The following is a 12747-nucleotide window of genomic DNA, read 5'->3' as shown; positions in this document are numbered from 1 at the left end:
GGTTATAGGGCTGCCCTCCACTAGTTTGCCCCTTCCCACAGGCTCTGTCCACATCCAGACAATCGGAGAGTTTTTCCTGGTTTCTGCAAATGTATGGGAACTGCTACTACGTGGATCAACCTCATGCTGCTAATGCCTGTCGGGAGGAACCGCATGGGCTGGGTGACTTATATGATTGCCTTCCCCCTACCAGCCTTACCATTTCCCAGGGGCTGGCAATGCTGGTGCAAGAAAGCACCACTTCCCTGGTCTGTCTCAGATGCTTCCTTTCTACAAGCATTAACAGAGCCATGAGAGATCCAGCTGCATTGAAATGGCCCTCGCACCACTCCATTAATGTATGACTCAGCCTGAGGATTAATTAAAGAAGGTACCATCTAGCTGTATATTCAGTGTCTCAAGAGAACAAATGGTGATTAAATGGGGAGCGTAGGACCATAATGAGTTTCTCAAGAGAGGGCCATTTTTATTCTGATTCAGGTTAACATCCGTTCATGAAGATGCTGAGTGCTATGCAGTAGTAATGGTTACACTTCCCCATCCTGCGACTGGCATTGACTGATGATTCTAGGGAACATGGAAGTAAGGCAACATGCCTCCCTTTATCATGTTTTGATCGTAGTCCATAGATTAGCATGTGAGTTAAATCAGGAATGCATTTGTCCAGTCATAGTTCTCTGTTCATTTTTCCACAGTAGGAATGGCGATCGCTTTGTGCGAGGTGTGCACGCAACTCTCAGATATCCCCTAAAGCTTGAATTGCCTCCTCTTCTTTTTTTTTCACACCTCACATCGTCTTGGAATGCGAAGGCGCCATTAAATCCACAGAGCGTGTTGAATCTTGGAGTTAGGAAATAAAACTTTGAAAACCTGGTGCTTCTAAATACAAGTTTCTATATCATTTGAAGTGCCTCACTTTACACTTTCTTTGCTTATAATAACTATTTGTCCACAGGAAATACTGAGTTATTTCTGTGCCATAATTCAAAATGTTCTCTTCTGTTGATGGCAAGATAACAGTGAACAAAGTCATTCACTGTTGTTTTTGCCACAAGACTGCGCTAACAGTCATGCAATTGTTGAGGCACCAGATCTGAAATCCCTTAGAATATCACAGTGTATTTTATTACTACAGCATCACAATTAAATTGAATGTGGAAATTACATGGTTCAGGTTGCAAATAATTTTATGGCAGTTGTCCTAACCAGCCACACCAGCACAGAATGCTTCCCAAAGATTTTGCTAAGTCTTGTCTTTGGAAAATACCTATTTATCAGTCCCACTTGCAATACAGATGTCATTCTCCCCTCACAGTTTCTCCTTTAGATGATGCGTTGGCCCCAGCTCCCTGCTGAAGCTAAGCAGGGTCAAGTCTGGTCGGTGCCTGGATGGGAGACCGCGTGGGAACCATATGTAAGCCGCCTTGGGTTTCTGCCATGAAAAGAAAGGCAGGGTATAAATGTAATAAATAAATACATAAATAAAGTTGAACAAGGTGGCTTTTCCATAACATTTTCAGAATGCTAGTTTTCTGTGTCCTCACTTTAACCAAGCACATTAAGCATTTAAGAACATAAGAAGAGCCCTGTTGGATCAGGCCAAAGACCTATCCCACAATGGCCAGCCAGATGCTGATGGGAAGTTTACAAGCAGGAGGAATCAAGGTCCAGTGATTAGTCTGGAACCACCTAACCCTATACAATGGTGAAGGTTAAAAAAAGGGGTGCCTGTTCAGTGGCTGGAGGAGAGACCCCTGGGAACTTTATTTAGTCTGCTCTGACCTTTGCAAAGAAAAAATGGGACATCATGATAATAGTAATACATTGATAGTGATCATAAATGAACAATGAGGTGCTTAAAATGTGAGACTGTATTGGGATTCCACCATTAATTAATGTGAAAATGAAGGGAAATATTTTTCATATTGTTTCCAAACTACTAAGCACATGATCTTCCTGGTTTGTTTTATCAGGAAGGCCAAGGAGCCCAGGGATAGGATGTTGTAATTCATCCAGTGTGTTCAGAATAACTTTTCAGCCAATGTCACTGAACATCAGTGATTATTTTTGAATACTGTAGCAGCCTCCCAGATTAGCAGGTGTCAGCCGCACATTTTCAGCCCGCTTCTGGCCCCTTCCAGATCACACCAGCTCCAGCTCCAGGGAGATCTAGGCAATTGCAGAGAGTCCTCTTGCTCCAGGCAGTGGGCAGCCTTTCCCACGGATCAGCACTATGTGAGTGCAATGTCAAAATTAATCCCAAGACCAGCAAGTGATGCCAACATCTTTCGACATTTGACTGAAAATGTTGCTGCACCTTGAAAATGTTATTATGAAGCTATTATTGTCAGTAGTACATGCCCTTGCTTTTTATGTGCCACAGTGGTCTCTGGACAATCCAGGTTTTCCAGCCTTTTACAGAACCCTTCAGGGTCTCTGCAGGTGCTTGAGTAGCTCTGCTGTAATGGAGATGAATTCATTTTGATGTGACTGCTTTTTCCGCCTATCAGACAGAGCTCATGAAAGGTTAAACACTCTCCCCACCACTACAAATACATTTCCTTAGATGCTCTCATTGATATGCGCATTCTTTTTTTAAAAAAAATTGTTTGCCTTAGGAGCAAAATTGACTAGATCACAAACTGCTTGTGAACAGGGCCTAATCAATGTCAGCATTCTATTTACTTATATGGGCTGGGGAAGCTGGTGAAATGAGGAAAACAGTTATAAAGTTGGCAGTGAGAAAGCAGGGATAGTGCCCCAGTGACCCAGTAGAGAGAAAGGAAAGATGTTCTTGTTACAACAGAGAAATAATCATCTGTACACAGACTATCAACCTAAAGGATCCCTGCATTTGGTTTTGGAACAAATAGGAGATGATGGTGAAAATCTACAGTATTTGAGTGAGTAATAGACGTATGCTCCCTTTTAACAATGTTCTTGCATTCCATACTCTGTTTTCCTTGTATACCTTGATCCATTAAAAAAATAAAGTTTGAAAAGCTTCCTACTAGAAAAGGGAAAAAATGTATTTTCTCAAAGCACATGGAAATAAAAGAAAGGAAATACTGGCAACCATCCCATATATTTTGAAAGTAATTCATGCCTCTGACATTTACAAATCCAGAGTCTCTGTGGTTGGTGGGTAAGATAACATATCCAGTCAGAGTTTGGTGTCATCATATGCATCTGGAAATGCTTTGAGTTTTAGTTCTTCAGATGCGAAGGATTAAATGTGAGTGCATCTCACCCATGCATTAGACACTCTGTGCGTACAATCAGATAACAAATAAGGAACAGCCAGCAAAGCAAAGCTCAAAAAATAGAACAGCCTTCCCATTCTGCTTAGATACGCTTGTTCATTATGATGGTCTCGTTGCCATTGCAATTATGATCCTTTTGTTAGAAGAGCACTAGCCTAGACAAAGAACTAGAATGACTTTGGTGACAATATATTTTACAAGAGGAAAAGCAAAGGTCATGAGCCAGTTTGAAACATTTAGTATAGCAGCAAAAAATCGCAGAAAGAGATCAAACAGATACTGCTGGAATGGTGTGAGATCCATTTCAATCTGGCTTCAGGCCTGGCTATGGGACAGAGACGGCTTTGGTCGCCTTGGTGGATGACCTACGCAGAGAACTGGACAGGGGGAGTGTGTCTCTGCTGGTTCTACTGGACCTCCCAGCGGCTTTCGATACCATCGATCATGGTATCCTTCTGGGCCGCCTTGCTGAGATGGGACTTGGGGGAACTGTGTTACAGTGGCTCCAGTCCTTCCTGGAGGACCGAACCCAGAAGGTGGTACTGGGGGACTCCTGCTCGACCCCTTGGCCATGGACCTATGGGGTCCCTCAGGGTTCCGTTTTGTCCCCCATGTTATTCAACATCTACATGAAACCGCTGGGAGAGGTTGTCCAGGGTTTTGGGGTTCGGTGCCATCAGTATGCTGATGACACTCAACTCTATTTCTCTTTTCCACCTGAAGCCAAGGAAGCCGTACAGGCCCTAAACCAGTGTCTGGCATCAGTGATGGACTGGATGAGGGCAAACAAGTTGAGATTAAATCCTGACAAAACAGAGGTACTCCTGGTCAGTCGGAGGGCAGATCAGGGAATAGGGATTCAACCGGTGCTGGATGGGGTCGCACTCCCCCTGAAGTCTCAGGTTCACAGTTTGGGTGGACTCAGCTTTGAATTTGGAGGCCCAGATTGCTGCTGTATCCAGGAACGCATTTGCCCAATTAAAACTGGTGCGCCAGCTGCGCCCGTTCCTGGAGCTACCTGATCTGACTAGGGTGATGCATGCCTTGGTTACATCCCGCTTAGACTACTGTAACACGCTCTACGTGGGGCTGCCTTTGAAGACTGTTCAGAAACTTAAATTGGTACCAAGAGCTGCAGCCAGAGTGCTAACTGGGGCTGGTTACAGGGACCATACAACTCCCCTGTTACAACAGCTCCACTGGCTGCCAATTTGTTTCCGGTCACAATTCAAAGTGCTGGTTTTGACCTACAAAGCCCTATACGGCTCAGGTCCAGACTATTTGACAGATCGTATCTCCCTACATGAACCTGTCCGGGATTTGAGATCTTCAGGTGAGGCCCTTCTTGTGTTCCCCACACCTTCGCAAGCACATATGACGCGGACACGAGATAGGGCCTTTTCGGTGGCCGCCCCTAGGCTGTGGAACTCCCTTCCGAGTGAGGTGCGATCAGCTCCCTCCTTGCCGTCTTTCTGGCGACAAGTAAAGACTGTTTTATTTCAACGGGCATTTGGGATAGAGAACGACCAGGATTAAGTGTCATAGTTTGGTGATTACATTATATGATTTTATTATTTTAAATTGTCCGCTGTTTTTAACCTATATTTTATGGTTTTAATTTTTCTCATAGTTTAATTCTTTTTTAATAATATACTCTGTATGTTTTAATGGTGTTGTTTTTAGTTGTAAGCCGCTCTGAGTCCTATTGGAAAAAGGGCGGGGTAGAAATAAAGTTTATTATTATTATTATTATTATTATTATTATTATTATTATTATAGCCACATGGAATAGCCTGTTGCTGCAGTTACTTCCTGGGAGGCTAGGAGGTGTTTGATGGTCTGATCACAAGCAGTGGACAGGCTTTGCTGCCTCTTCTTCTTGACCAACCACGGGCTTGTAAATAGTCATTTGCCTGGTTGCTTGTGGCAAGAAAGAATCGCCTCCAGGTGACTAGGTACTGGAAGAGAGTTGGCCTCAACTACAACCCTTCAGATTATCTTGATGTTTCACTAATACAGATACAGGCAGGCAGGCTTGTAAAGTTTTTGCTTGCAAAGCTGTCCAAGCATCTGCCAGGGTTCTGGCTCAAGAGTTTCATACTAAATGTCCAGCGGGGAATGCAAATTTATTCCAGGAGACAGGATATGTAAAGGGTCTATCTAATAGGCAAGAGATCTTTGTCTTAAACCTTAGGCTGTCTTCTGGGCCCCAGTTGGGCAAGTTATACACCACTGTAATGATCCTTGAGGGCAAACAACGTTGCTGAACACTAGTTATGTATACCAGTCTTCAGCTGGAGGAGATCCATAGTTTCTTGCTTGACAAGTCACTCTGCTGCAGAATGAGAATAAAAAGAAGTAGCCTTACATGATGTGATGCTTACCTAGAAACCTCCATACATGAAAGCCTTATAGGTTTTCTCCCTACCGATAGGTTTTTCTAGTAGCCTGACTGAAGGCTTCAGCTTCTCATTCAGGATTGGAGTTTGTCCCTGGTCAAAGGTGGTCTTCACAGAGAAAGGGTATAGCACAGGGGCAAGGAACCTTTTTCAGCCTGATGTCAGCATTCCTTCTGGAAAACCTTCCAAGGGCCAGTGATGAGTGGAGCCAGAGGCAAACGGGGGCAGAGCAATGGAGATGGAGTTCACCTTTAGACAGTAGATTAATTTGATTGCTTGATTGATGGGCAACATTTATATGCTGCTTAGTCATTAGCATTTTTGAGTGGGGTACATCAAAATAAACCATACAGAAAAATACTTCTGCACACTCACAAACCCCTCTCTGTCCTCCATTCAGGCAAAAAAGAGGCATTGTCAGAGTTTAAGGACATCTTCCAGCCAGGCAAAAACATTCAGATGCAAAGCAGGAACAATGTTTGCTGTGTCCTGGGGAGAGTTCCAAGGGCCAGATAGAGAGGTCTAGAGGGCCACATTTGACCTCTGGGCCTGATGGTCTCTCCACCTGGCTTAGTGGCTAAGATTGCAATTTTATGCACACTTAAACCATTTAACACAGTAGGACTTCTGAGTAAATATGCATAGGATTGCACCCTAATTAACACATGTTTAGTTGGAAATAATGGGACTTAGCCCACATGTGTGTCTGTGGTTGCAGCCTAAAGATATGAGCTGTAATCCAGGAAGTCCTTGTGACAGCCTTTCCTGGCTCTCCCTGTCACGTTCCTACCTGCGCGTGGCTACTGCCTGTCACTAGGCACCACCAGGGACTCCACCAGTCCGGACTGTCCTTTTTTATTGTTTCTCTCCCCACTCTAGCACAGATCTCAACAGATCCCCCTGCTAGGCAACCACCAGTAACGTCCTAATACTAGTATTCCCAGAGACTCTGAATACTGGTATTGTTATTCTCTTCACCGCTGCCACCATTTGTTACAGTTTCCCTTCAGCCTTGGTCATTACCTTACCCTCCCTTCTGGTCTGTGAAACCCCAGCCAAGGATCAGGCCTTTGGTAAACCAAATTAAGTATTTATTAAAGATAACAAAGCTAACAAGATTAACAAGATTTCTTCTTAAGGCACATAAGCATATGGTTTTACTCAATACTAATCCGAACTCCACCCCCCTCCTTCTCCACTCTCTCCTGGCAAACAACTCTCTAAACCCCACCAAGCAACCCACTCAGTTTCACCTCATCCACCCCCCAGATTCCACTCTCACTCTTCCTTTTATACGTTCAGCCATTTAAAACACTCAGCCAATCATCTAGCATTCTACTGCCCATTCACTCCCCCTCCTCTTTCACTCCACTTACCATGTATCTTCTAAACAACAACACTTACCATATATACATTAATATAGGAACATCACAGTCCTCACTTCAAATCTCATCTCAGCCATGAACTCATTCTGTGACCTTACTCAAGCCATTAGACTCTCTGCTTCATGCCCCCCATTCACAATATGGTGAGAATAATATTATGTGCACCTTATCCACATGGCGATTTACTGTGCGTCTGGTGCTACTTGCATCCCCTTTTAATCTGCATGGTTCACATGACATTACCGGCAAACAGAAGCTGTCACACAGTTTCCCCCCTGTAAATCCGTACTAACCCAATCCTCTGATCATCTGAAAAGGGAAGGAAAAAAAAATCTCCACTCCATGTCACTAGGGCTTGCAGACGCTGTGTTCTGATGCTTTTAGATGGGGGTGTCAATTGTTCCCTTCTCCATGCCCATTCCCTCTTCCTCCCTCCATTCATTTTATTTCCTGTGGGCTGAAGAGAAACTCTGCTTCTCTCTCCCGTTCTGTAAGCTTCTTTTATGTTGCTGCAAACAATGCCTTTATTTTCTTTCCCCCCCTAACTTGTGCACAACAGCATAATACTTCTCAAACAAAGATTTGTGTTTCATCCGTATTGCACCAGTGAAAATACAAATAACCTCACTTCCAGGTTGTTGTTTTTAAAATGAAACTTGCTAGTAGAACAAACTAAGCATGCTTGGTTGCCAGGTAATGAGAGGGAGTGGGAATGTTAAATTAGAGGGTGTGGTCTTTAGGAAACTGCGTGATTGATGCTTCCCCTCAAGTGTGACTAGAAAACACTGTGTTTGCAGCTAGCATTGATCCCTTACTGTAGACGGTACAAACAGAAAATGGAGGTAAAAACAGCTTCTTTAGCATGAAGTTATGTTCCCATGTGGATAAGCCCTAAGAGTTTTAGGGTCCCATTGTATATCACCAGGGTTGGTTTCCTATAATTAGTGTGTGTGAGAGGGAGAATATTGTTAGAGGGTTGGGGGTTGGTTTGAATGATGTCTTTGGGTCCCTTTGAAGCCATCTGTGTGTCTTTCAAACTCAGTTCTAGCACTGCCAGTCTGTCTTTTCACACAGAGAGACCCTTTGAGGACATCACCTCCAGTCAGGAAAGGAGGTGGGGGGGATAATATGCCCACTTTTTTACCATATTTGTAGTGTTTCCAGCTATTTACTTCCTGCGGCAACACAATGCCCTGGCTTACATTTCAAAGGGGCTAGTTACTTAACCAGGAAACTTGTTTGAGCTACTCAGACAGCGGGTAAGGGAACAGAGAGACGTTGCCCCGCTCTTTCATCATATTAGAACCAGAGTCCATCCAATGAATGTTGTAAGATTCAGAACGGACAGAAGAAAGTACTTCATCACACAGCACATGGTTAAGCAACAGAATTCGCTTCTGCAAGATGCAGTGAAAGGATGGCTTTAAAAGGGGCTTGGACGTATTCATAGAAGAGACTATCAATGCTAGTACTAGCCATGTTGGAGATGCACTACCTCCAGTGTTGAAGGCAGTATGCTTCTGAATACTAGTTGATGGGTATCGCAAGTGGGGAAACTGCTGTTGAGGTCAGTTCCTGCTGGTGGGTTTCCCATGGGCATCTGGTTGGCCACTGTGAGAATAGGATGCTGGACTCGATGGGCCTTTGCTCTGGTCCAGCAGGGCTCTTCTTACGTTCCTATGATGTCTCCTTTAAATGATGCCTATTTGCAACCTGCATCCTTCCATACCAGGGCAAAACTAAGGTGGAAGCAAGTTGTACTGGAATCAATGGGACTTATGTTCAACTACGTATTTTTGGAGTGGCACAATACCTCAGATAACCTTAGCTATCAGGAGGAGGGAATAGAAGATACTAATGAAGTCACAATTAGGTTTCAATTAAATTAACAACCAGCTCTCTTAGAATTCATAATCTAATTTGTTAATCAGCCTGCAGCAGCAGCATCTCTTGGTGGGGAGTACAGAGAGGTTAAACCAAGTGTAGCAAATCACTGAATATATTAAATTAAAAGAGAACTATTGAAGGATACAGAGTGGGCTGCCACATTTACCCCCCAAAAAGCAACGGTATTAAAGACCAAACGTCCCATATCAAATCGCCCCTACAAATAGCTTGCAATTTTGTATCTTAACAAGCCCACTCCCAAACTTGGTGGGTGCCATTCCAGGGTCCTTATCAGACCTGTGCTGTCTGAAAGGTCAAAGTATGCAAGAGAATTCAGCCCCATCTGCACTATATATTGAAAGCAGCATTGTACCACTTTAAAAAGTCATGGCTTCCCCCACAGCATCCTGGGAATTTTAGTTTGTGAAGGGTGCTGAGAGTTTTTAGAAGACCCCTGTTCCCCCACTGAGCTAAAATTCCCAAAGTGGTTTAACAGTCAGTCCCTTTTCCCAGGGAACTGTACATGCCCTGTGCCATCCCTGAGTCTGTTCCAGAGGGTTGGAGGAACCTTTAGAACAGATTTAGGGGGCCCACAGAGGGAGGGGACAAGTTCCATCGTGGGATGGTGACTTAATGCTATTTTGGATACTACCCGATGACAACAGACACAATGGAGAATGGAATTCTTTGACACTCCAAAATGTGTATATTCATTTCTAGTATATCCTGTTGTCCCTCCAAGGTGCCATGCACGGTTCCTTCCCTCTTTTTCTAGCTTCACAATAACCCTGTGAGGTAGGCTAAGCTGAGAGGGGATGACTGGTCCACAGTCAACGAGTGAGCTTTGTGGGTGAGTGGGGATTTGAACCTGGGTCTCCCCAATCCTAGTTCAACACTCTAACCATTACCCTATGCTGACTCCCAAAGGAGGATGCATGAGCAGGCATCTCTGCTTGAGTTGTTGCGACACACATGCTCTCATCTCCCAGTTGGTCTTTCTGGAGCATTCCAATCACCTGCCTTCCTCACAGGCATCTCCAATTGCTAGAAAAAAGTCCTCCGTAGTGCATGAGCGTGTGAGTTGGAATCTAAGGACACAAGAAGAGCCCTACTGGATCAGGCAAGCGGCCCCTCTAGTCCAGCATCCTGTTCTCACAGTGGCCAACCAGATGCCTGTGGGAAACCCACACGCAGGACTTGAGCACAAGAGCACTCTCCCCTCCTGCGGTTTCTGGCAACTGAGATTCAGAAGCATGCTGACTCTGAGATTGGAGGGAGAACACAGCCATCACGGCCAGTAGCCATTCATAGCCTTATCCACCATGAATTTATCTAATCCTCTTTTAGAGCCATCCAAAACCATTTGTGGCCAACATTGCCTCCTGTAGGAGAGAGGTTCCATAGCTTAAGCTAGACCAGAGACCGCTTCTCTCTCCATTCACCGACCTCCACGCATCCGTTTTGAAGAGGAAACACACTGACAGCTGGGAAGAAGGGTAAAACGTCTCTCTTTGTTTCTTTGAACTGTACTGTGTTTTTATGTCAAAACTTTACAGTACAAACACTACACTAAACTACTTCAAACAAGTACAAGCCAAGGGTGACATGGGCAATTGTCAGTAAGAAAACCGACAGTAATAAGGGGGTTTTCTTCACTGTAAGAAAACAGACAGTAATAAAGGAGTTTTCTTCACCATATTAAGGGTGTTTCATTTTAGAACTGTTCAGAAAAGGGCATCCAGAATGAGCAAGAGGATGGTGCAACTCCCCTCTGAGGTGGAAAGGTTACAACATTTGGGACTTTTTAGTTCAGATAAAAGGCAAATGCAAGGATACGTGATAGAGGTGTATAAAATTATCCATGGTATGAAGTAAGTGGAGAGAAAAGTTTTTTTCTCTCTCTCTCTTAATATTAGAACATGGGGTCACATCCAGTGCAGATGAATGTTGGAAGAGAAGATTCAAGACAAAAGAAATTCCTTTCTTCACACAGCAACTGCACATAGTTAAACAATGGCATTAACTTCCACATGCTGTAGTGGTGGCCACCAACACACACAGCTTTTCATGGGGATTAGACAAAATTCATGGAGGATAAGGCTATTGATGGCTACCAGCCATGACGGTTGTGTACTTCCTCCAGAATCATCCTTCTGAATACCAGTTGCTGGGGAACATGGGTGGGGAGAGTGCTGTTGTCCTCATGTCCTCCTTGTGGGCTTCCCCGGCTTCCCACAGATATCTTGTGAGAACAGGATGCACAGATCAGTTATTCAACTTTATATTTTTATTTTCCCCCTAGATTATGGAATCCTTCCATAATGAGGAGTGCTTGACTGGGGGATGAAAGTCTGGAGGCCCTTTATTTACTTAAGTGATAAAAAGAAGCCATGTTAAAAGAAGAAGAAGCAATCTGGTGGGTGCTTCACCACTCATCTCCCCTTTCCAATGCCTGTAGTGGTAGCCTTTAATTTTGACTTGGTGGGCTTGCATTTATTTTATTTTTTTAGGGTGGACATCAGCTCACTCTTAACCCTGTGATGCAACTCTGTTTTAGTGCTGTAGCTACCAAGCAAAGCTGCCTTCCTGATATAGGAATGGAGAGAACTAATTCATGTACCCCATATGTTGAGTCCATTGTAGCATGCTGAGCCCTGTCACTTTCAGCTTAGTCATGCAAGCAAAACATTGGCTTCTGCACCAGCATCAAGCATGGGTTTTATAGGAAGGCTGCTTGCATACAAAGTACACAATGCCATGGTCCAGTGGAGTTAGTGTTTTGACCACCTGGTGACACTCCAACAATGCAAGGGAACTGCTCAGTCTGCTTCAGCCAAGGATATTTGGCTGTAATGAATAGATATAGACTGGCTATTCCGCACCCAGAAGCAAAATGTCATTTTCCACATGCAGGACGTGCCATTCTAAAAGCAAGAGAGGCTCTGGGTAGATGTGCCTTGCTGCCACAGAGCATCTAGAGGCTTGTTGCGGGGATGGCCTGCACGGCAGTGTTGTTATCGCCATCATCACAGCACCCTTACCTTGAATGGCCATCTGAGTTCAGTGATGAGGAGAAAGGCAACGGAAGTCAGTAGCAGAGAAGCACACGCTTTGCATGCAGGTCTCAGGTTTAATCTCTGGTTCCGGGGGCTTGTTCTGCATTGAGATCATGGCATGTACACACTGTGCATGTAAAGTAATCCCCCCCCTCCGGAATCCTAGGAACTGTAATTTACCTCTCACAGAGCTACAATTCCCAGCACCCTTAACTACAGGATTCTTTGGGGGAGGGGGATGTGCTTTAAATGTATAGGGTGTACGCAGCCCACGTTTCAGATCATATTGCTTTTTCTTCAGAATAAAAGTGGCCACTTTAGCCATGCTTTTTTTCAAAACCATTAATAACGTTTTGGTCCCCCTTGTTGATTGTGATTAAGCAGAAACCAACGGGAGACAAGGAAATGTAGTTTCCAAGCTAGCCACAAGAGGGCATCCCATGCTTTTATCAGCACAGGTTTCTATCCCTGTTCAAAACAAGTTTTACCCCCTTCTTGTTCTTTTTGAATGCTCATTTGTATTTAATGAAGCAACGGAAATCCAGGTCTAGATTTATGGCTACACATGGCAATGAGTTAGCCACATTTCATTGGGTTTCAATGTACAAATGCTCTATGTGTTAGTCAAGGATTTAATTCAGAAATCATAGCACAATTTAAAAAATATACGTTCATGCAGTTAAGCAAACCAAACTTGAGCAATGACTAGCCGCACACAGAAACTAGGTCCTGCTGGATCATGATTGTAAATGCATGC

This window comes from Rhineura floridana, chromosome 5 (genome assembly GCF_030035675.1).
Source record: "Rhineura floridana isolate rRhiFlo1 chromosome 5, rRhiFlo1.hap2, whole genome shotgun sequence".
Classification (NCBI taxonomy): domain Eukaryota; kingdom Metazoa; phylum Chordata; class Lepidosauria; order Squamata; family Rhineuridae; genus Rhineura; species Rhineura floridana.
The sequence above is the reverse complement of the archived record's forward strand: the minus strand, read 5'-3'. Positions refer to the sequence as shown.